Raw genomic sequence first — 26,450 nt, forward strand, 5'->3', positions numbered from 1 at the left:
ACTGACAGTAAAAAACCTCTACGTCGTGTGGGATCGCAAACCCTAACCCTAGCTAGGGTTGAAAAGTGTACATTCCTGCAGGGTGTCTAAGAAGCCCTCCAATCATGAGATTTGATTTTTTTCCTCAAACCCAAAAACAAGAGTCTCAAACAACCCAAACGGTTTTCAAAACCTCTTGGAAATGTATCTTCTTTAAAAATCTGTCTTCTTTAGGCAAATTTTCATTGAGGTGAAAAATGCTGTCAAATGGTACATACATCGGCAAGCTTTTAATGCCTGGCTAGGGATAGGGTTAAAAGAACCATAGAATTTTGCCCAAAGTTACGCTTCTAGCTGCACTTTAAATGACAAAATGAAGAGAGTTTACCCCTTAGAACAGGTATTCTTCACACTTTTCATCTGGCTCACTTTTGGGCTAAAATCAATGAATGGTGCAATTTATTGAATGGTGGCCAAAAGTGTCCGAAAACTAAAAGTGCAGGTAGGAACAAATTATCACTCATCCTAAAGTTAACTGGGGGCCCGGAATGCAGTACTGACAGTAAAAAACCTCTACGTCGTGTGGGATCGCAATCCCTAACCCTAGCTAGGGTTGAAAAGAGTACATTCCTGCAGGGTGTCTCAATTGCTCTCCAATCATGAGATTTGAATTTTTTCCTCAAACCCAAAAACATGAGTCTCAAACAACCCAAACGGTTTTCAAAACCTCTTGGAAATTTATCTTCTTTAATAATCTGTCTTCTTTAGGCAAATTTTCATTGAGGTGAAAAATGCTGTCAAATGGTACATACTGTACATCGGCATGCCTTTAAAGCCTGGCTAGGGTTAGGGTTAAAAATACCATAGAATTTTGCCCAAAGTTACACTTCTAGCTGCACTTTAAATGACAAAATGAAGAGAGTTTACCCCTTAGAACAGGTATTCTTCACACCTTTCATCTGGCTCACTTTTGGGATAATATCAGTGAATGGGGCAATTTATTGAAAGGTGGCCAAAAGTGCCTGAAAACTAAAAGTGCAGATAGGAACAAATTATCACTCATCCTAAAGTTAACTGGGGCCCCGGAATGCAGCACTGACAGTAAAAAACTTCTACGTCGTGTGGGATCGCAAACCCTACCCTAGCTAGGGTTGAAAAGTGTACATTCCTACAGGGTGTCTCAGAAGCCCTCCAATCATGAGATATGAATTTTTTCCTCAAACCCAAAAATAAGAGTCTCAAACAACCCAAACGGTTTTCAAAACCTCTTGGAAATGTATCTTCTTTAATAATCTGTCTTCTTTAGGCAAATTTTCATTGAGGTGAAAAATGCTGTCAAATGGTACATACATCGGCAAATTTTAATGCCTGGCTAGGGTTAGGGTAAAAAGAACCATAGAATTTTGCCCAAAGTTACACTTCTAGCTGCACTTTAAATGACAAAATGAAGAGAAGTTACCCCTTAGAACAGGTATTGTTCACACGTTTCATCTGGCTCACTTTTGGGATAAAATCAGTGAATGGGGCAATTTATTGAAAGGTGGACAAAAGTGTCCGAAAAGTAACAGTGCAGATAGGAACAAATTATCACTCATCCTAAAGTTAACTGGGGGCCTGGAATGCAGCACTGACAGTAAAAAACCTCTACGTCGTGTGGGATCGCAAACCCTAACCCTAGCTAGGGCTGAAAAGTGTAAATTCCTGCAGGGTGTCTCAGAAGCCCTCCAATCATGAGATTTGAATTTTTTTCTCAAACCCAAAAACATGAGTCTCAAACAACCCAAACGGTTTTCAAAACCTCTTGAAAATTTATCTTCTTTAATAATCTGTCTTCTTTAGGCAAATTTTCATTGAGGTGAAAAATGCTGTCAAGTGGTACATACATCGGTAAATTTTAATGCCTGGCTAGGGTTAGGGTTAAAAGAACCATAGAATTTTGCCCAAAGTTACACTTCTAGCTGCACTTTAAATGAACAAAATGAAGAGAGTTTACCCCTTAGAACAGGTATTCTTCACACTTTTCATCTGGCTCACTTTTGGGCTAAAATCAGTGAATGGGGCAATTTATTGAAAGGTGGCCAAAAGTGTCCGAAAACTAAAAGTGCAGATAGGAACAAATTATCAATCATCCTAAAGTTAACTGGGGGCCCGGAATGCAGCACTGACAGTAAAAAACCTCTACGTCGTGTGGGATCGCAAACTCTAACCCTAGCTAGGGTTGAAAAGTGTACATTCCTGAAGGGTGTCTCAGAAGCCCTCCAATCATGAGATTTGAATTTTTTCCTCAAACCCAAAAACATGAGTCTCAAACAACCCAAACGGTTTTCAAAACCTCTTGGAAATGTATCTTCTTTAATAATCTGTCTTCTTTAGGCAGATTTTCAATGAGTTGAAAAATGCTGTCAAATGGTACATACTGTACATAGGCATGCCTTTAAAGCCTGGCTAGGGTTAGGGTTAAAAGAACCATAGAATTTTGCCCAAAGTTACACTTCTAGCTGCACTTTAAATGACAAAATGAAGAGAGTTTGCCCCTTAGAACAGGTATTCTTCACACTTTTCATCTGGCTCACTTTTGGGCTAAAATCAATGAATGGTGCAATTTATTGAATGGTGGCCAAAAGTGTCCGAAAACTAAAAGTGCAGGTAGGAACAAATTATCACTCATCCTAAAGTTAACTGGGGGCCCGGAATGCAGTACTGACAGTAAAAAACCTCTACGTCGTGTGGGATCGCAAACCCTAACCCTAGCTAGCGTTGAAAAGTGTACATTCCTGCAGGGTGTCTCAATAGCTCTCCAATCATGAGATTTGAATTTTTTCCTCAAACCCAAAAACATGAGTCTCAAACAACCCAAACGGTTTTCAAAACCTCTTGGAAATTTATCTTCTTTAATAATCTGTCTTCTTTAGGCAAATTTTCATTGAGGTGAAAAATGCTGTCAAATGGTACATACATCGGCAAGCTTTTGATGCCTGGCTAGGGTTAGGGTTAAAAGAACCATGGAATTTTGCCCAAAGTTACACTTCTAGCTGCACTTTAAATGACAAAATGAAGAGAGTTTACCCCTTAGAACAGGTATTCTTCACACCTTTCATCTGGCTTACTTTTGGGATAAAATCAGTGAATGGGGCAATTTATTGAAAGGTGGCCAAAAGTGTCCGAAAGCTAAAAGTGCAGATAGGAGCAAATTATCACTCATCCTAAAGTTAACTGGGGGCCCGGAATGCAGCACTGACAATAAAAAACGTATACGTCGTGTGGGATCGCTAACCCTAACCCTAGCTAGGGTTGAAAAGTGTACATTCCTACAGGGTGTCTCAGAAGCCCTCCAATCATGAGATTTGAATTTTTTCCTCAAACCCAAAAACATGAGTCTCAAACAACCCAAACGGATTTCAAAACCTCTTGGAAATGTATCTTCTTTAAAAATCTGTCTTCTTTAGGCAAATTTTCATTGAGGTGAAAAATGCTTTCAATTGGTACATACATCGGCAAGCTTTTGATGCCTGGCTAGGGTTAGGGTTAAAAGAACCATAGAATATTGCCCAAAGTTACACTTCTAGCTGCACTTTAAATGACAAAATGAAGAGAGTTTACCCCTTAGAACAGGTATTCTTCATACCTTTCATCTGGCTCACTTTTGGGATAAAATCAGTGAATGGGGCAATATATTGAAAGGTGGCCAAAAGTGTCCGAAAACTAAAAGTGCAGATAGGAACAAATTATCACTCATTCTAAAGTTAACTGGGGGCCCGGAATGCAGCACTGACAGTAAAAAACTTCTACTTCGTGTGGGATCGCTAACCCTAACCCTTGCTAGGGTTGAAAAGTGTACATTCCTGCAGGGTGTCTCAGCCCTCCAATCATGAGATTTGAATTTTTTCCTCAAACCCAAAAATATGAGTCTCAAACAACCCAAACAGTTTTCAAAACCTCTTGGAAATGTATCTTCTTTAAAAATCTGTCTTCTTTAGGCAAATTTTCATTGAGGTGAAAAATGCTGTCAAATGGTAATACTGTATTAGCATGCCTTTAATGCCTGGCTAGGGTTAGGGTTAAAAGAACCATAGAATTTTGCCCAAAGTTACACTTCGAGCTGCACTTTAAATGACAAAATGAAGAGAGTTTACCCCTTAGAACAGGTATTCTTCACACCTTTCATCTGGCTCACTTTTGGGATAAAATCAGTGAATGGGGCAATATATTGAAAGGTGGCCAAAAGTGTCCGAAAACTAAAAGTGCAGATAGGAACAAATTATCACTCATTCTAAAGTTAACTGGGGGCCCGGAATGCAGCACTGACAGTAAAAAACGTATATGTTGTGTGGGATCGCTAACCCTAACCCTAGCTAGGGTTGAAAAGTGTACATTCCTGCAGGGTGTCTCAGAAGCCCTCCAATCATGAGATTTGAATTTTTTCCTCAAACCCAAAAACATGAGTCTCAAACAACCCAAACGGTTTTCAAAAACTCTTGGAAATGTATCTTCTTTAAAAATCTGTCTTCTTTAGGCAAATTTTCATTGAGGTGAAAAATGCTTTCAATTGGTACATACATCGGCAAGCTTTTGATGCCTGGCTAGGGTTAGGGTTAAAAGAACCCTGGAATTTTGCCCAAAGTTACACTTCTAGCTGCACTTTAAATGACAAAATGAAGAGAGTTTACCCCTTAGAACAGGTATTCTTCACACCTTTCATCTGGCTCACTTTTGGGATAAAATCAGTGAATGGGGCAATATATTGAAAGGTGGCCAAAAGTGTCCGAAAACTAAAAGTGCAGATAGGAACAAATTATCACTCATCCTAAAGTTAACTGGGGGCCCGGAATGCAGCACTGACAGTAAAAAACGTATACGTTTTGTGGGATCGCTAACCCTAACCCTAGCTAGGGTTGAAAAGTGTACATTCCTGCAGGGTGTCTCAGAAGCCCTCCAATCATGAGATTTGAATTTTTTCCTCAAACCCAAAAACATGAGTCTCAAACAACCCAAACGGTTTTCAAAACCTCTTGGAAATGTATCTTCTTTAAAAATCTGTCTTCTTTAGGCAAATTTTCATTGAGGTGAAAAATGCTGTCAAATGGTACATACTGTATTAGCATGCCTTTAATGCCTGTCTAGGGTTAGGGTTAAAAGAACCATAGAATTTTGCCCAAAGTTACACTTCTAGCTGCACTTTAAATGACAAAATGAAGAGAGTTTACCCCTTAGAACAGGTATTCTTCACACTTTTCATCTGGCTCACTTTTGGGATAAAATCAGTGAATGGGGCAATATATTGAAAGGTGGCCAAAAGTGTCCGAAAACTAAAAGTGCAGATAGGAACAACTTATCACTCATCCTAAAGTTAACTGGGGGCCTGGAATGCAGCACTGACAGTAAAAAACCTCTACGTCGTGTGGGATCGCAAACCCTAACCCTAGCTAGGGTTGAAAAGTGTACATTCCTGCAGGGTGTCTAAGAAGCCCTCCAATCATGAGATTTGATTTTTTTCCTCAAACCCAAAAACAAGAGTCTCAAACAACCCAAACGGTTTTCAAAACCTCTTGGAAATGTAACTTCTTTAAAAATCTGTCTTCTTTAGGCAAATTTTCATTGAGGTGAAAAATGCTGTCAAATGGTACATACATCGGCAAGCTTTTAATGCCTGGCTAGGGATAGGGTTAAAAGAACCATAGAATTTTGCCCAAAGTTACACTTCTAGCTGCACTTTAAATGACAAAATGAAGAGAGTTTACCCCTTAGAACAGGTATTCTTCACACCTTTCATCTGGCTCACTTTTGGGATAAAATCAGTGAATGGGGCAATTTATTGAAAGGTGGCCAAAAGTGTCCGAAAACTAAAAGTGCAGATAGGAACAAATTATCACTCATCCTAAAGTTAACTGGGGGCCCGGAATGCAGCACTGACAGTAAAAAACGTATAAGTCCTGTGGGATCGCTAACCCTAACCCTAGCTAGGGTTGAAAAGTGTACATTCCTGAAGGATGTCTCAGAAGCCCTCCAATCATGAGATTTGAATTTTTTCCTCAAACCCAAAAACATGAGTCTCAAACAACCCAAACGGTTTTCAAAACCTCTTGGAAATTTATCTTCTTTAATAATCTGTCTTCTTTAGGCAAATTTTCATTGAGGTGAAAAATGCTGTCAAATGGTACATACTGTACATCGGCATGCCTTTAAAGCCTGGCTAGGGTTAGGGTTAAAAATACCATAGAATTTTGCCCAAAGTTACACTTCTAGCTGCACTTTAAATGACAAAATGAAGAGAGTTTACCCCTTAGAACAGGTATTCTTCACACCTTTCATCTGGCTCACTTTTGGGATAATATCAGTGAATGGGGCAATTTATTGAAAGGTGGCCAAAAGTGCCTGAAAACTAAAAGTGCAGATAGGAACAAATTATCACTCATCCTAAAGTTAACTGGGGCCCCGGAATGCAGCACTGACAGTAAAAAACTTCTACGTCGTGTGGGATCGCAAACCCTACCCTAGCTGGGGTTGAAAAGTGGACATTCCTGCAGGGTGTCTCAGAAGCCCTCCAATCATGAGATATGAATTTTTTCCTCAAACCCAAAAATATGAGTCTCAAACAACCCAAACGGTTTTCAAAACCTCTTGGAAATGTATCTTCTTTAATAATCTGTCTTCTTTAGGCAAATTTTCATTGAGGTGAAAAATGCTGTCAAATGGTACATACATCGGCAAATTTTAATGCCTGGCTAGGGTTAGGGTAAAAAGAACCATAGAATTTTGCCCAAAGTTACACTTCTAGCTGCACTTTAAATGACAAAATGAAGAGAAGTTACCCCTTAGAACAGGTATTGTTCACACGTTTCATCTGGCTCACTTTTGGGATAAAATCAGTGAATGGGGCAATTTATTGAAAGGTGGCCAAAAGTGTCCGAAAAATAAAAGTGCAGATAGGAACAAATTATCACTCATCCTAAAGTTAACTGGGGGCCCGGAATGCAGCACGGACAGTAAAAAACCTCTACGTCGTGTGGGATCGCAAACCCTAACCCTAGCTAGGGTTGAAAGTGTACATTCCTGAAGGGTGTCTCAGAAGCCCTCCAATCATGAGATTTGAACTTTTTCCTCAAACCCAAAAACATGAGTCTCAAACAACCCAAACGGTTTTCAAAACCTCTTGGAAATGTATCTTCTTTAAAAATCTGTCTTCTTTAGGCAAATTTTCATTGAGGTGAAAAATGCTGTCAAATGGTACATACTGTACATCGGCATGCCTTTAAAGCCTGGCTAGGGTTAGGGTTAAAAATACCATAGAATTTTGCCCAAAGTTACACTTCTAGCTGCACTTTAAATGACAAAATGAAGAGAGTTTACCCTTTAGAACAGGTATTCTTCACACCTTTCATCTGGCTCACTTTTGGGATAAAATCAGTGAATGGGGCAATTTATTGAAAGGTGGCCAAAAGTGTTTTAAAACTAAAAGTGCAGAAAGGAACAAATTATCACTCATCCTAAAGTTAACTGGGGCCCCAGAATGCAGCACTGACAGTAAAAAACTTCTACATCGTGTGGGATCGCAAACCCTAACCCTAGCTGGGGTTGAAAAGTGTACATTCCTGCAGGGTGTCTCAGAAGCCCTCCAATCATGAGATTTGAATTTTTTCCTCAAACCCAAAAATATGAGTCTCAAACAACCCAAACGGTTTTCAAAACCTCTTGGAAATGTATCTTCTTTAATAGTCTGTCTTCTTTAGGCAAATTTTCATTGAGGTGAAAAATGCTGTCAAATGGTACATACTGTACATCGGCATGCCTTTAAAGCCTGGCTAGGGTTAGGGTTAAAAGAACCATAGAATTTTGCCCAAAGTTACACTTCTAGCTGCACTTTAAATGACAAAATGAAGAGAGTTTACCCTTTAGAACAGGTATTCTTCACACCTTTCATCTGGCTCACTTTTGGGATAAAATCTGTGAATGGGGCAATTTATTGAAAGGTGGCCAAAAGTGTCCGAAAACTAAAAGTGCAGATAGGAACAAATTATCACTCATCCTAAAGTTAACTGGGGGCCCGGAATGCAGCACTGACAGTAAAAAACCTCTACGTCGTGTGGGATCGCAAACCCTAACCCTAGCTAGGGTTGAAAAGTGTACATTCCTGAAGGGTGTCTCAGAAGCCCTCCAATCATGAGATTTGAATTTTTTCCTCAAACCCAAAAACATGAGTCTCAAACAACCCAAACGGATTTCAAAACCTCTTGGAAATGTATCTTCTTTAAAAATCTGTCTTCTTTAGGCAAATTTTCATTGAGGTGAAAAATGCTGTCAAATGGTACATACATCGGCAAGCTTTTAATGCCTGCCTAGGGTTAGGGTTAAAAGAACCATAGAATATTGCCCAAAGTTACACTTCTAGCTGCACTTTAAATGACAAAATGAAGAGAGTTTACCCCTTAGAACAGGTATTCTTCACACCTTTCATCTGGCTCACTTTTGGGATAATATCAGTGAATGGGGCAATTTATTGAAAGGTTGCCAAAAGTGCCTGAAAACTTAAAGTGCAGATAGGAACAAATTATCACTCATCCTAAAGTTAACTGGGGCCCCGGAATGCAGCACTGACAGTAAAAAACTTCTACGTCGTGTGGGATCGCAATCCCTACCCTAGCTGGGGTTGAAAAGTGTACATTCCTGCAGGGTGTCTCAGAAGCCCTCCAATCATGAGATTTGAATTTTTTCCTCAAACCCAAAAACATGAGTCTCAAACAACCCAAACGGTTTTCAAAACCTTTTGGAAATGTATCTTCTTTAAAAATCTGTCTTCTTTAGGCAAATTTTCATTGAGGTGAAAAATGCTTTCAATTGGTACATACATCGGCAAGCTTTTGATGCCTGGCTAGGGTTAGGGTTAAAAGAACCATGGAATTTTGCCCAAAGTTACACTTCTAGCTGCACTTTAAATGACAAAATGAAGAGAGTTTACCCCTTAGAACAGGTATTCTTCACACCTTTCATCTGGCTTACTTTTGGGATAAAATCAGTGAATGGGGCAATTTATTGAAAGGTGGCCAAAAGTGTCCGAAAGCTAAAAGTGCAGATAGGAGCAAATTATCACTCATCCTAAAGTTAACTGGGGGCCCGGAATGCAGCACTGACAATAAAAAACGTATACGTCGTGTGGGATCGCTAACCCTAACCCTAGCTAGGGTTGAAAAGTGTACATTCCTACAGGGTGTCTCAGAAGCCCTCCAATCATGAGATTTGAATTTTTTCCTCAAACCCAAAAACATGAGTCTCAAACAACCCAAACGGATTTCAAAACCTCTTGGAAATGTATCTTCTTTAAAAATCTGTCTTCTTTAGGCAAATTTTCATTGAGGTGAAAAATGCTTTCAATTGGTACATACATCGGCAAGCTTTTGATGCCTGGCTAGGGTTAGGGTTAAAAGAACCATAGAATATTGCCCAAAGTTACACTTCTAGCTGCACTTTAAATGACAAAATGAAGAGAGTTTACCCCTTAGAACAGGTATTCTTCATACCTTTCATCTGGCTCACTTTTGGGATAAAATCAGTGAATGGGGCAATATATTGAAAGGTGGCCAAAAGTGTCCGAAAACTAAAAGTGCAGATAGGAACAAATTATCACTCATTCTAAAGTTAACTGGGGGCCCGGAATGCAGCACTGACAGTAAAAAACTTCTACTTCGTGTGGGATCGCTAACCCTAACCCTTGCTAGGGTTGAAAAGTGTACATTCCTGCAGGGTGTCTCAGCCCTCCAATCATGAGATTTGAATTTTTTCCTCAAACCCAAAAATATGAGTCTCAAACAACCCAAACAGTTTTCAAAACCTCTTGGAAATGTATCTTCTTTAAAAATCTGTCTTCTTTAGGCAAATTTTCATTGAGGTGAAAAATGCTGTCAAATGGTAATACTGTATTAGCATGCCTTTAATGCCTGGCTAGGGTTAGGGTTAAAAGAACCATAGAATTTTGCCCAAAGTTACACTTCGAGCTGCACTTTAAATGACAAAATGAAGAGAGTTTACCCCTTAGAACAGGTATTCTTCACACCTTTCATCTGGCTCACTTTTGGGATAAAATCAGTGAATGGGGCAATATATTGAAAGGTGGCCAAAAGTGTCCGAAAACTAAAAGTGCAGATAGGAACAAATTATCACTCATTCTAAAGTTAACTGGGGGCCCGGAATGCAGCACTGACAGTAAAAAACGTATATGTTGTGTGGGATCGCTAACCCTAACCCTAGCTAGGGTTGAAAAGTGTACATTCCTGCAGGGTGTCTCAGAAGCCCTCCAATCATGAGATTTGAATTTTTTCCTCAAACCCAAAAACATGAGTCTCAAACAACCCAAACGGTTTTCAAAAACTCTTGGAAATGTATCTTCTTTAAAAATCTGTCTTCTTTAGGCAAATTTTCATTGAGGTGAAAAATGCTTTCAATTGGTACATACATCGGCAAGCTTTTGATGCCTGGCTAGGGTTAGGGTTAAAAGAACCCTGGAATTTTGCCCAAAGTTACACTTCTAGCTGCACTTTAAATGACAAAATGAAGAGAGTTTACCCCTTAGAACAGGTATTCTTCACACCTTTCATCTGGCTTACTTTTGGGATAAAATCAGTGAATGGGGCAATTTATTGAAAGGTGGCCAAAAGTGTCCGAAAGCTAAAAGTGCAGATAGGAGCAAATTTCCACTCATCCTAAAGTTAACTGGGGGCCCGGAATGCAGCACTGACAATAAAAAACGTATACGTCGTGTGGGATCGCTAACCCTAACCCTAGCTAGGGTTGAAAAGTGTACATTCCTGCAGGGTGTCTCAGCCCTCCAATCATGAGATTTGAATTTTTTCCTCAAACCCAAAAATATGAGTCTCAAACAACCCAAACAGTTTTCAAAACCTCTTGGAAATGTATCTTCTTTAAAAATCTGTCTTCTTTAGGCAAATTTTCATTGAGGTGAAAAATGCTGTCAAATGGTAATACTGTATTAGCATGCCTTTAATGCCTGGCTAGGGTTAGGGTTAAAAGAACCATAGAATTTTGCCCAAAGTTACACTTCGAGCTGCACTTTAAATGACAAAATGAAGAGAGTTTACCCCTTAGAACAGGTATTCTTCACACCTTTCATCTGGCTCACTTTTAGGATAAAATCAGTGAATGGGGCAATTTATTGAAATTGGCCAAAAGTGTCCGAAAACTAAAATTGCAGATAGGAACAAATTATCACTCATTCTAAAGTTAACTGGGGGCCCGGAATGCAGCACTGACAGTAAAAAACTTCTACTTCGTGTGGGATCGCTAACCCTAACCCTTGCTAGGGTTGAAAAGTGTACATTCCTGCAGGGTGTCTCAGCCCTCCAATCATGAGATTTGAATTTTTTCCTCAAACCCAAAAATATGAGTCTCAAACAACCCAAACAGTTTTCAAAACCTCTTGGAAATGTATCTTCTTTAAAAATCTGTCTTCTTTAGGCAAATTTTCATTGAGGTGAAAAATGCTGTCAAATGGTAATACTGTATTAGCATGCCTTTAATGCCTGGATAGGGTTAGGGTTAAAAGAACCATAGAATTTTGCCCAAAGTTACACTTCTAGCTGCACTTTAAATGACAAAATGAAGAGAGTTTACCCCTTAGAACAGGTATTCTTCACACCTTTCATCTGGCTCACTTTTGGGATAAAATCAGTGAATGGGGCAATTTATTGAAAGGTGGCCAAAAGTGTCCGAAAACTAAAAGTGCAGATAGGAACAAATTATCACTCATCCTAAAGTTAACTGGGGGCCCGGAATGCAGCACTGACAGTAAAAAACGTATACGTCGTGTGGGATCGCTAACCCTAACCCTAGCTAGGGTTGAAAAGTGCACATTCCTACAGGGTGTCTCAGAAGCCCTCCAATCATGAGATTTGAATTTTTTCCTCAAACCCAAAAACATGAGTCTCAAACAACCCAAACGGTTTTCAAAACCTCTTGGAAATGTATCTTCTTTAAAAATCTGTCTTCTTTAGGCAAATTTTCATTGAGGTGAAAAATGCTTTCAATTGGTACATACATCGGCAAGCTTTTGATGCCTGGCTAGGGTTAGGGTTAAAAGAACCATAGAATATTGCCCAAAGTTACACTTCTAGCTGCACTTTAAATGACAAAATGAAGAGAGTTTACCCCTTAGAACAGGTATTCTTCATACCTTTCATCTGGCTCACTTTTGGGATAAAATCAGTGAATGGGGCAATATATTGAAAGGTGGCTAAAAGTGTCCGAAAACTAAAAGTGCAGATAGGAACAAATTATCACTCATTCTAAAGTTAACTGGGGGCCCGGAATGCAGCACTGACAGTAAAAAACTTCTACTTCGTGTGAGATCGCTAACCCTAACCCTTGCTAGGGTTGAAAAGTGTACATTCCTACAGGGTGTCTCAGCCCTCCAATCATGAGATTTGAATTTTTTCCTCAAACCCAAAAATATGAGTCTCAAACAACCCAAACAGTTTTCAAAACCTCTTGGAAATGTATCTTCTTTAAAAATCTGTCTTCTTTAGGCAAATTTTCATTGAGGTGAAAAATGCTGTCAAATGGTAATACTGTATTAGCATGCCTTTAATGCCTGGCTAGGGTTAGGGTTAAAAGAACCATAGAATTTTGCCCAAAGTTACACTTCTAGCTGCACTTTAAATGACAAAATGAAGAGAGTTTACCCCTTAGAACAGGTATTCTTCACACCTTTCATCTGGCTCACTTTTGGGATAAAATCAGTGAATGGGGCAATTTATTGAAAGGTGGCCAAAAGTGTCCGAAAACTAAAAGTGCAGATAGGAACAAATTATCACTCATCCTAAAGTTAACTGGGGCCCCGGAATGCAGCACTGACAGTAAAAAACGTATACGTCGTGTGGGATCGCTAACCCTAACCCTAGCTAGGGTTGAAAAGTGTACATTCCTACAGGGTGTCTCAGAAGCCCTCCAATCATGAGATTTGAATTTTTTCCTCAAACCCAAAAACATGAGTCTCAAACAACCCAAACAGTTTTCAAAACCTCTTGGAAATGTATCTTCTTTAAAAATCTGTCTTCTTTAGGCAAATTTTCATTGAGGTGAAAAATGCTGTCAAATGGTACATACTGTATTAGCATGCCTTTAATGCCTGGCTAGGGTTAGGGTTAAAAGAACCATAGAATTTTGCCCAAAGTTACACTTCTAGCTGCACTTTAAATGACAAAATGAAGAGAGTTTACCCCTTAGAACAGGTATTCTTCACACCTTTCATCTGGCTCACTTTTGGGATAAAATCAGTGAATGGGGCAATTTATTGAAAGGTGGCCAAAAGTGTCCGAAAACTAAAAGTGCAGATAGGAACAAATTATCACTCATTCTAAAGTTAACTGGGGGCCCGGAATGCAGCACTGACAGTAAAAAACGTATATGTTGTGTGGGATCGCTAACCCTAACCCTAGCTAGGGTTGAAAAGTGTACATTCCTGCAGGGTGTCTCAGAAGCCCTCCAATCATGAGATTTGAATTTTTTCCTCAAACCCAAAAACATGAGTCTCAAACAACCCAAACGGTTTTCAAAAACTCTTGGAAATGTATCTTCTTTAAAAATCTGTCTTCTTTAGGCATATTTTCATTGAGGTGAAAAATGCTTTCAATTGGTACATAAATCGGCAAGCTTTTGATGCCTGGCTAGGGTTAGGGATAAAAGAACCATGGAATTTTGCCCAAAGTTACACTTCTAGCTTCACTTTAAATGACAAAATGAAGAGAGTTTACCCCTTAGAACAGGTATTCTTCACACCTTTCAACTGGCTCACTTTTGGGATAAAATCAGTGAATGGGGCAATTTATTGAAAGGTGGCCAAAAGTGTCCGAAAGCTAAAAGTGCAGATAGGAGCAAATTATCACTCATCCTAAAGTTAACTGGGGGCCCGGAATGCAGCACTGACAATAAAAAACGTATACGTCGTGTGGGATCGCTAACCCTATCCCTAGCTAGGGTTGAAAAGTGTACATTCCTACAGGGTGTCTCAGAAGCCCTCCAATCATGAGATTTGAATTTTTTCCTCAAACCCAAAAACATGAGTCTCAAACAACCCAAACGGATTTCAAAACCTCTTGGAAATGTATCTTCTTTAAAAATCTGTCTTCTTTAGGCAAATTTTCATTGAGGTGAAAAATGCTTTCAATTGGTACATACATCGGCAAGCTTTTGATGCCTGGCTAGGGTTAGGGTTAAAAGAACCATAGAATATTGCCCAAAGTTACACTTCTAGCTGCACTTTAAATGACAAAATGAAGAGAGTTTACCCCTTAGAACAGGTATTCTTCATACCTTTCATCTGGCTCACTTTTGGGATAAAATCAGTGAATGGGGCAATATATTGAAAGGTGGCCAAAAGTGTCCGAAAACTAAAAGTGCAGATAGGAACAAATTATCACTCATTCTAAAGTTAACTGGGGGCCCGGAATGCAGCACTGACAGTAAAAAACTTCTACTTCGTGTGGGATCGCTAACCCTAACCCTTGCTAAGGTTGAAAAGTGTACATTCCTGCAGGGTGTCTCAGCCCTCCAATCATGAGATTTGAATTTTTTCCTCAAACCCAAAAATATGAGTCTCAAACAACCCAAACAGTTTTCAAAACCTCTTGGAAATGTATCTTCTTTAAAAATCTGTCTTCTTTAGGCAAATTTTCATTGAGGTGAAAAATGCTGTCAAATGGTAATACTGTATTAGCATGCCTTTAATGCCTGGCTAGGGTTAGGGTTAAAAGAACCATAGAATTTTGCCCAAAGTTACACTTCTAGCTGCACTTTAAATGACAAAATGAAGAGAGTTTACCCCTTAGAACAGGTATTCTTCACACCTTTCATCTGGCTCACTTTTAGGATAAAATCAGTGAATGGGGCAATTTATTGAAAGGTGGCCAAAAGTGTCCGAAAACTAAAATTGCAGATAGGAACAAATTATCACTCATTCTAAAGTTAACTGGGGGCCCGGAATGCAGCACTGACAGTAAAAAACTTCTACTTCTTGTGGGATCGCTAACCCTAACCCTAGCTAGGGTTGAAAAGTGTACATTCCTGCAGGGTGTCTCAGAAGCCCTCCAATCATGAGATTTGAATTTTTTCCTCAAACCCAAAAACATGAGTCTCAAACAACCCAAACGGTTTTCAAAACCTCTTGGAAATGTATCTTCTTTAAAAATCTGTCTTCTTTAGGCAAATTTTCATTGAGGTGAAAAATGCTTTCAATTGGTACATACATCGGCAAGCTTTTGATGCCTGGCTAGGGTTAGGGTTAAAAGAACCATAGAATATTGCCCAAAGTTACACTTCTAGCTGCACTTTAAATGACAAAATGAAGAGAGTTTACCCCTTAGAACAGGTATTCTTCATACCTTTCATCTGGCTCACTTTTGGGATAAAATCAGTGAATGGGGCAATATATTGAAAGGTGGCCAAAAGTGTCCGAAAACTAAAAGTGCAGATAGGAACAAATTATCACTCATTCTAAAGTTAACTTTGGGCCCGGAATGCAGCACTGACAGTAAAAAACTTCTACTTCGTGTGGGCTCGCTAACCCTAACCCTTGCTAGGGTTGAAAAGTGTACATTCCTGCAGGGTGTCTCAGCTCTCCAATCATGAGATTTGAATTTTTTCCTCAAACCCAAAAATATGAGTCTCAAACAACCCAAACAGTTTTCAAAACCTCTTGGAAATGTATCTTCTTTAAAAATCTGTCTTCTTTAGGCAAATTTTCATTGAGGTGAAAAATGCTGTCAAATGGTAATACTGTATTAGCATGCCTTTAATGCCTGGCTAGGGTTAGGGTTAAAAGAACCATAGAATTTTGCCCAAAGTTACACTTCTAGCTGCACTTTAAATGACAAAATGAAGAGAGTTTACCCCTTAGAACAGGTATTCTTCACACCTTTCATCTGGCTCACTTTTAGGATAAAATCAGTGAATGGGGCAATTTATTGAAAGGTGGCCAAAAGTGTCCGAAAACTAAAATTGCAGATAGGAACAAATTATCATTCATTCTAAAGTTAACTGGGGGCCCGGAATGCAGCACTGACAGTAAAAAACTTCTACTTCGTGTGGGATCGCTAACCCTAACCCTTGCTAGGGTTGAAAAGTGTACATTCCTGCAGGGTGTCTCAGCCCTCCAATCATGAGATTTGAATTTTTTCCTCAAACCCAAAAATATGAGTCTCAAACAAACCAAACAGTTTTCAAAACCTCTTGGAAATGTATCTTCTTTAAAAATCTGTCTTCTTTAGGCAAATTTTCATTGAGGTGAAAAATGCTGTCAAATGGTAATACTGTATTAGCATGCCTTTAATGCCTGGCTAGGGTTAGGGTTAAAAGAACTATAGAATTTTGCCCAAAGTTACACTTCTAGCTGCACTTTAAATGACAAAATGAAGAGAGTTTACCCCTTAGAACAGGTATTCTTCACACCTTTCATCTGGCTCACTTTTGGGATAAAATCAGTGAATGGGGCAATATATTGAAAGGTGGCCAAAAGTGTCCGAAAACTAAAAGTGCAGATAGGAACAAAATATCACTCATTCTAAAGTAAACTGGGGGCCCGGAATGCAGCACTGACAGTAAAAAACGTATACGTCGTGTGGGATCGCTAACCCTAACCCTAGCTAGGGTTGAAAAGTGTACATTCCTAAAGGGTGTCTCAGGAGCCCTCCAATCATCAGATTTGAATTTTTTCCTCAAACCCAAAAACATGAGTCTCAAACAACCCAAACAGTTTTCAAAACCTCTTGGAAATGTATCTTCTTTAAAAATCTGTCTTCTTTAGGCAAATTTTCATTGAGGTGAAAAATGCTGTCAAATGGTAATACTGTATTAGCATGCCTTTAATGCCTGGATAGGGTTAGGGTTAAAAGAACCATAGAATTTTGCCCAAAGTTACACTTCTAGCTGCACTTTAAATGACAAAATGAAGAGAGTTTACCCCTTAGAACAGGTATTCTTCACACCTTTCATCTGGCTCACTTTTGGGATAAAATCAGTGAATGGGGCAATTTATTGAAAGGTGGCCAAAAGTGTCCGAAAACTAAAAGTGCAGATAGGAACAAATTATCACTCATCCTAAAGTTAACTGGGGGCCCGGAATGCAGCACTGACAGTAAAAAACGTATACGTCGTGTGGGATCGCTAACCCTAACCCTAGCTAGGGTTGAAAAGTGTACATTCCTACAGGGTGTCTCAGAAGCCCTCCAATCATGAGATTTGAATTTTTTCCTCAAACCCAAAAACATGAGTCTCAAACAACCCAAACGGTTTTCAAAACCTCTTGGAAATGTATCTTCTTTAAAAATCTGTCTTCTTTAGGCAAATTTTCATTGAGGTGAAAAATGCTGTCAAATGGTACATACTGTATTAGCATGCCTTTAATGCCTGGCTAGGGTTAGGGTTAAAAGAACCATAGAATTTTGCCCAAAGTTACACTTCTAGCTGCACTTTAAATGACAAAATGAAGAGAGTTTACCCCTTAGAACAGGTATTCTTCACACCTTTCATCTGGCTCACTTTTGGGATAAAATCAGTGAATGGGGCAATTTATTGAAAGGTGGCCAAAAGTGTCCGAAAGCTAAAAGTGCAGATAGGAGCAAATTATCACTCATCCTAAAGTTAACTGGGGGCCCGGAATGCAGCACTGACAGTAAAAAACGTATACGTCGTGTGGGATCGCTAACCCTAACCCTAGCTAGGGTTGAAAAGTGTACATTCCTACAGGGTGTCTCAGAAGCCCTCCAATCATGAGATTTGAATTTTTTCCTCAAACCAAAAAACATGAGTCTCAAACAACCCAAACGGATTTCAAAACCTCTTGGAAATGTATCTTCTTTAAAAATCTGTCTTCTTTAGGCAAATTTTCATTGAGGTGAAAAATGCTTTCAATTGGTACATACATCGGCAAGCTTTTGATGCCTGGCTAGGGTTAGGGTTAAAAGAACCATAGAATATTGCCCAAAGTTACACTTCTAGCTGCACTTTAAATGACAAAATGAAGAGAGTTTACCCCTTAGAACAGGTATTCTTCATACCTTTCATCTGGCTCACTTTTGGGATAAAATCAGTGAATGGGGCAATATATTGAAAGGTGGCCAAAAGTGTCCGAAAACTAAAAGTGCAGATAGGAACAAATTATCACTCATTCTAAAGTTAACTGGGGGCCCGGAATGCAGCACTGACAGTAAAAAACTTCTACTTCGTGTGGGATCGCTAACCCTAACCCTTGCTAGGGTTGAAAAGTGTACATTCCTACAGGGTGTCTCAGCCCTCCAATCATGAGATTTGAATTTTTTCCTCAAACCCAAAAATATGAGTCTCAAACAACCCAAACAGTTTTCAAAACCTCTTGGAAATGTATCTTCTTTAAAAATCTGTCTTCTTTAGGCAAATTTTCATTGAGGTGAAAAATGCTGTCAAATGGTAATACTGTATTAGCATGCCTTTAATGCCTGGCTAGGGTTAGGGTTAAAAGAACCATAGAATTTTGCCCAAAGTTACACTTCTAGCTGCACTTTAAATGACAAAATGAAGAGAGTTTACCCCTTAGAACAGGTATTCTTCACACCTTTCATCTGGCTCACTTTTGGGATAAAATCAGTGAATGGGGCAATTTATTGAAAGGTGGCCAAAAGTGTCCGAAAACTAAAAGTGCAGATAGGAACAAATTATCACTCATCCTAAAGTTAACTGGGGGCCCGGAATGCAGCACTGACAGTAAAAAACGTATACGTCGTGTGGGATCGCTAACCCTAACCCTAGCTAGGGTTGAAAAGTGTACATTCCTACAGGGTGTCTCAGAAGCCCTCCAATCATGAGATTTGAATTTTTTCCTCAAACCCAAAAACATGAGTCTCAAACAACCCAAACAGTTTTCAAAACCTCTTGGAAATGTATCTTCTTTAACAATCTGTCTTCTTTAGGCAAATTTTCATTGAGGTGAAAAATGCTGTCAAATGGTACATACTGTATTAGCATGCCTTTAATGCCTGGCTAGGGTTAGGGTTAAAAGAACCATAGAATTTTGCCCAAAGTTACACTTCTAGCTGCACTTTAAATGACAAAATGAAGAGAGTTTACCCCTTAGAACAGGTATTCTTCACACCTTTCATCTGGCTCACTTTTGGGATAAAATCAGTGAATGGGGCAATTTATTGAAAGGTGGCCAAAAGTGTCCGAAAACTAAAAGTGCAGATAGGAACAAATTATCACTCATCCTAAAGTTAACTGGGGGCCCGGAATGCAGCACTGACAGTAAAAAACGTATACGTCGTGTGGGATCGCTAACCCTAACCCTAGCTAGGGTTGAAAAGTGTACATTCCTACAGGGTGTCTCAGAAGCCCTCCAATCATGAGATTTGAATTTTTTCCTCAAACCCAAAAACATGAGTCTCAAACAACCCAAACGGTTTTCAAAACCTCTTGGAAATGTATCTTCTTTAAAAATCTGTCTTCTTTAGGCAAATTTTCATTGAGGTGAAAAATGCTTTCAATTGGTACATACATCGGCAAGCTTTTGATGCCTGGCTAGAGTTAGGGTTAAAAGAACCATAGAATTTTGCCCAAAGTTACACTTCTAGCTGCACTTTAAATGACAAAATGAAGAGAGTTTACCCCTTAGAACAGGTATTCTTCACACCTTTCATCTGGCTCACTTTTGGGATAAAATCAGTGAATGGGGCAATTTATTGAAAGGTGGCCAAAAGTGTCCGAAAGCTAAAAGTGCAGATAGGAGCAAATTATCACTCATCCTAAAGTTAACTGGGGGCCCGGAATGCAGCACTGACAGTAAAAAACGTATACGTCGTGTGGGATCGCTAACCCTAACCCTAGCTAGGGTTGAAAAGTGTACATTCCTACAGGGTGTCTCAGAAGCTCTCCAATCATGAGATTTGAATTTTTTCCTCAAACCCAAAAACATGAGTCTCAAACAACCCAAACGGATTTCAAAACCTCTTGGAAATGTATCTTCTTTAAAAATCTGTCTTCTTTAGGCAAATTTTCATTGAGGTGAAAAATGCTTTCAATTGGTACATACATCGGCAAGCTTTTGATGCCTGGCTAGGGTTAGGGTTAAAAGAACCATAGAATATTGCCCAAAGTTACACTTCTAGCTGCACTTTAAATGACAAAATGAAGAGAGTTTACCCCTTAGAACAGGTATTCTTCACACCTTTCATCTGGCTCACTTTTGGGATAAAATCAGTGAATGGGGCAATTTATTGAAAGGTGGCCAAAAGTGTCCGAAAACTAAAAGTGCAGATAGGAACAAATTATCACTCTTCCTAAAGTTAACTGGGGGCCCGGAATGCAGCACTGACAGTAAAAAACGTATATGTCGTGTGGGATCGCTAACCCTAACCCTAGCTAGGGTTGAAAAGTGTACATTCCTGCAGGGTGTCTCAGAAGCCCTCCAATCATGAGATTTGAATTTTTTCCTCAAACCCAAAAACATGAGTCTCAAACAACCCAAACGGTTTTCAAAACCTCTTGGAAATGTGTCTTCTTTAAAAATCTGTCTTCTTTAGGCAAATTTTCATTGAGGTGAAAAATGCTTTCAATTGGTACATACATCGGCAAGCTTTTGATACCTGGCTAGAGTTAGGGTTAAAAGAACCATAGAATTTTGCCCAAAGTTACACTTCTAGCTGCACTTTAAATGACAAAATGAAGAGAGTTTACCCCTTAGAACAGGTATTCTTCACACCTTTCATCTGGCTCACTTTTAGGATAAAATCAGTGAATGGGGCAATTTATTGAAAGGTGGCCAAAAGTGTCCGAAAACTAAAATTGCAGATAGGAACAAATTATCACTCATTCTAAAGTTAACTGGGGGCCCGGAATGCAGCACTGACAGTAAAAAACTTCTACTTCGTGTGGGATCGCTAACCCTAACCCTTGCTAGGGTTGAAAAGTGTACATTCCTACAGGGTGTCTCAGCCCTCCAATCATGAGATTTGAATTTTTTCCTCAAACCCAAAAATATGAGTCTCAAACAACCCAAACAGTTTTCAAAACCTCTTGGAAATGTATCTTCTTTAAAAATCTGTCTTCTTTAGGCAAATTTTCATTGAGGTGAAAAATGCTGTCAAATGGTAATACTGTATTAGCATGCCTTTAATGCCTGGCTAGGGTTAGGGTTAAAAGAACCATAGAATTTTGCCCAAAGTTACACTTCTAGCTGCACTTTAAATGACAAAATGAAGAGAGTTTACCCCTTAGAACAGGTATTCTTCACACCTTTCATCTGGCTCACTTTTGGGATAAAATCAGTAAATGGGGCAATTTATTGAAAGGTGGCCAAAAGTGTCCGAAAACTAAAAGTGCAGATAGGAGCAAATTATCACTCATCCTAAAGTTAACTGGGGGCCCGGAATGCAGCACTGACAGTAAGAAACTTCTACTTCGTTTGGGATCGCTAACCCTAACCCTAGCTAGGGTTGAAAAGTGTACATTCCTACAGGGTGTCTCAGAAGCCCTCCAATCATGAGATTTGAATTTTTTCCTCAAACCCAAAAACATGAGTCTCAAACAACCCAAGCAGTTTTCAAAACCTCTTGGAAATGTATCTTCTTTAAAAATCTGTCTTCTTTAGGCAAATTTTCATTGAGGTGAAAAATGCTGTCAAATGGTACATACTGTATTAGCATGCCTTTAATGCCTGGCTAGGGTTAGGGTTAAAAGAACCATAGAATTTTGCCCAAAGTTACACTTCTAGCTGCACTTTAAATGACAAAATGAAGAGAGTTTACCCCTTAGAACAGGTATTCTTCACACCTTTCATCTGGCTCACTTTTGGGATAAAATCAGTGAATGGGGCAATTTATTGAAAGGTGGCCAAAAGTGTCCGAAAACTAAAAGTGCAGATAGGAGCAAATTATCACTCATCCTAAAGTTAACTGGGGGCCCGGAATGCAGCACTGACAGTAAGAAACTTCTACTTCGTGTGGGATCGCTAACCCTAACCCTAGCTAGGGTTGAAAAGTGTACATTCCTACAGGGTGTCTCAGAAGCCCTCCAATCATGAGATTTGAATTTTTTCCTCAAACCCAAAAACATGAGTCTCAAACAACCCAAGCAGTTTTCAAAACCTCTTGGAAATGTATCTTCTTTAAAAATCTGTCTTCTTTAGGCAAATTTTCATTGAGGTGAAAAATGCTGTCAAATGGTACATACTGTATTAGCATGCCTTTAATGCCTGGCTAGGGTTAGGGTTAAAAGAACCATAGAATTTTGCCCAAAGTTACACTTCTAGCTGCACTTTAAATGACAAAATGAAGAGAGTTTACCCCTTAGAACAGGTATTCTTCACACCTTTCATCTGGCTCACTTTTGGGATAAAATCAGTGAATGGGGCAATTTATTGAAAGGTGGCCAAAAGTGTCCGAAAGCTAAAAGTGCAGATAGGAGCAAATTTTCACTCATCCTAAAGTTAACTGGGGGCCCGGAATGCAGCACTGACAGTAAAAAACGTATACGTCGTGTGGGATCGCTAACCCTAACCCTAGCTAGGGTTGAAAAGTGTACATTCCTACAGGGTGTCTCAGAAGCCCTCCAATCATGAGATTTGAATTTTTTCCTCAAACCAAAAAACATGAGTCTCAAACAACCCAAACGGATTTCAAAACCTCTTGGAAATGTATCTTCTTTAAAAATCTGTCTTCTTTAGGCAAATTTTCATTGAGGTGAAAAATGCTTTCAATTGGTACATACATCGGCAAGCTTTTGATGCCTGGCTAGGGTTAGGGTTAAAAGAACCATAGAATATTGCCCAAAGTTACACTTCTAGCTGCACTTTAAATGACAAAATGAAGAGAGTTTACCCCTTAGAACAGGTATTCTTCATACCTTTCATCTGGCTCACTTTTGGGATAAAATCAGTGAATGGGGCAATATATTGAAAGGTGGCCAAAAGTGTCCGAAAACTAAAAGTGCAGATAGGAACAAATTATCACTCATTCTAAAGTTAACTGGGGGCCCGGAATGCAGCACTGACAGTAAAAAACTTCTACTTCGTGTGGGATCGCTAACCCTAACCCTTGCTAGGGTTGAAAAGTGTACATTCCTACAGGGTGTCTCAGCCCTCCAATCATGAGATTTGAATTTTTTCCTCAAACCCAAAAATATGAGTCTCAAACAACCCAAACAGTTTTCAAAACCTCTTGGAAATGTATCTTCTTTAAAAATCTGTCTTCTTTAGGCAAATTTTCATTGAGGTGAAAAATGCTGTCGAATGGTAATACTGTATTAGCATGCCTTTAATGCCTGGCTAGGGTTAGGGTTAAAAGAACCATAGAATTTTGCCCAAAGTTACACTTCTAGCTGCACTTTAAATGACAAAATGAAGAGAGTTTACCCCTTAGAACAGGTATTCTTCACACCTTTCATCTGGCTCACTTTTGGGATAAAATCAGTGAATGGGGCAATTTATTGAAAGGTGGCCAAAAGTGTCCGAAAACTAAAAGTGCAGATAGGAACAAATTATCACTCATCCTAAAGTTAACTGGGGGCCCGGAATGCAGCACTGACAGTAAAAAACGTATACGTCGTGTGGGATCGCTAACCCTAACCCTAGCTAGGGTTGAAAAGTGTACATTCCTACAGGGTGTCTCAGAAGCCCTCCAATCATGAGATTTGAATTTTTTCCTCAAACCCAAAAACATGAGTCTCAAACAACCCAAACAGTTTTCAAAACCTCTTGGAAATGTATCTTCTTTAACAATCTGTCTTCTTTAGGCAAATTTTCATTGAGGTGAAAAATGCTGTCAAATGGTACATACTGTATTAGCATGCCTTTAATGCCTGGCTAGGGTTAGGGTTAAATGAACCATAGAATTTTGCCCAAAGTTACACTTCTAGCTGCACTTTAAATGACAAAATGAAGAGAGTTTACCCCTTAGAACAGGTATTCTTCACACCTTTCATCTGGCTCACTTTTGGGATAAAATCAGTGAATGGGGCAATTTATTGAAAGGTGGCCAAAAGTGTCCGAAAGCTAAAAGTGCAGATAGGAGCAAATTATCACTCATCCTAAAGTTAACTGGGGGCCCGGAATGCAGCACTGACAGTAAAAAACATATACGTCGTGTGGGATCGCTAACCCTAACCCTAGCTAGGGTTGAAAAGTGTACATTCCTACAGGGTGTCTCAGAAGCCCTCCAATCATGAGATTTGAATTTTTTCCTCAAACCCAAAAACATGAGTCTCAAACAACCCAAACGGATTTCAAAACCTCTTGGAAATGTATCTTCTTTAAAAATCTGTCTTCTTTAGGCAAATTTTCATTGAGGTGAAAAATGCTTTCAAATGGTACATACTGTACATTAGCATGCCTTTAATGCCTGGCTAGGGTTAGGGTTAAAAGAACCATAGAATTTTGCCCAAAGATACACTTCTAGCTGCACTTTAAATGACGAAATGAAGAGAGTTTACCCCTTAGAACAGGTATTCATCACACCTTTCATCTGGCTCGCTTTTGGGAATAAATCAGTGAATGGGGCAATTTATTGAAAGGTGGCCAAAAGTGTCTGAAAACTAAAAGTGCAGATAGGAGCAAATTATCACTCATCCTAAAGTTAACTGGGGGCCCGGAATGCAGAACTGACAGTAAAAAACGTATACGTCGTGTGGGATCGCTAACCCTAACCCTAGCTAGGGTTGAAAAGTGTACATTCCTGCAGGGTGTCTCAGAAGCCCTCCAATCATGAGATTTGAATTTTTTCCTCAAACCCAAAAACATGAGTCTCAAACAACCCAAACGGTTTTCAAAACCTCTTGGAAATGTATCTTCTTTAAAAATCTGTCTTCTTTAGGCAAATTTTCATTGAGGTGAAAAATGCTTTCAAATGGTACATTGTGTACATCGGCATGCCTTTAAAGCCTGGCTAGGGTTAGAATTAAAAGAACCATAGAATTTTGCCCAAAGTTAAACTTCTAGCTGCACTTTAAATGACAAAATGAAGAGAGTTTACCCCTTAGAACAGGTATTCTTCACACTTTCCATCTGGCTCACTTTTTGGATAAAATCAGTGAATAGGGCAATTTATTGAAAGGTGGCCAAAAGCGTCCGAAAACTAAAAGTGCAGATAGGAACAAATTATCACTCATCCTAAAGTTAACTGGGTGCCCGTAATGCAGCACTGACAGTAAAACACGTATACGTCGTGTGGGATCGCTTTCCCTAACCCTAGCTAGGGTTGAAAAGTGTACATTCCTGCAGGGTGTCTCAGAAGCCCTCCAATCATGAGATTTGAATTTTTTCCTCAAACCCAAAAACATGAGTCTCAAACAACCCAAACGGTTTTCAAAACCTCTTGGAAATGTATCTTCTTTAATAATCTGTCTTCTTTAGGCAAATTTTCATTGTGGTGAAAAATGCTGTCAAATGGTACATACTGTACATCGGCATACCTTTAAAGCCTGGCTAGGGTTAGGGTTAAAAGAACCATAGAATTTTGCCCAGAGTTACACTTCTAGCTGCACTTTAAATGACAAAATGAAGAGAGTTTACCCCTTAGAACAGGTATTCTTCACACTTTTCATCAGGCTCACTTTTGGGATAAAATCAGTGAATAGGGCAATTTATTGAAAGGTGGCCAAAAGTGTCCGAAAACTAAAAGTGCAGATAGGAACAAATTATCACTCATCCTAAAGTTAACTGGGGGCCCGCAATGCAGCACTGACAGTAAAACACGTATACGTCGTGTGGGATCGCTAACCCTGACCCTAGCTAAGGTTGAAAAGTGAACATTTCTGTAGGGTGTCTCAGAAGCCCTCCAATCATGAGATTTGAATTTTTTCCTCAAACCCAAAGACATGAGTCTCAAACAACCCAAACGGTTTTCAAAACCTCTTGGAAATGTATCTTCTTTAAAAATCTGTTTTCTTTAGGCAAATTTTCATTGAGATGAAAAATGCTGGCAAATGGTACATACTGTACATCAGCATGCCTTTAATGCCTGGCTAGGGTTAGGTTTAAAAGAACCATAGAATTTTGCCCAAAGTTACACTTCTAGCTGCACTTTAAATGACAAAATGAAGAGAGTTTACCCTTTAGAACAGGTATTCTTCACACCTTTCATCTGGCTCACTTTTGGGATAAAATCAGTGAATGGGGCAATTTATTGAAAGGTGGCAAAAATTGTCCGAAAACTAAAAGTGCAGATAGGAACAAATTATCACTCATCCTAAAGTTAACTGGGGGCCCGGAATGCAGCACTGACAGTAAAAAACCTCTACGTCGTGTGGGATCGCTAACCCTAACCCTAGCTAGGGTTGAAAAGTGTACATTCCTGCAGGGTGTCTCAGAAGCCCTCCAATCATGAGATTTGAATTTTTTCCTCAAACCCAAAAACATGAGTCTCAAACAACCCAAACGGTTTTCAAAACCTCTTGGAAATGTATCTTCTTTAAAAATCTGTCTTCTTTAGGCAAATTTTCATTGAGGTGAA

Source organism: Lepisosteus oculatus, chromosome 13 (genome assembly GCF_040954835.1).
Source record: "Lepisosteus oculatus isolate fLepOcu1 chromosome 13, fLepOcu1.hap2, whole genome shotgun sequence".
Taxonomy (NCBI): domain Eukaryota; kingdom Metazoa; phylum Chordata; class Actinopteri; order Semionotiformes; family Lepisosteidae; genus Lepisosteus; species Lepisosteus oculatus.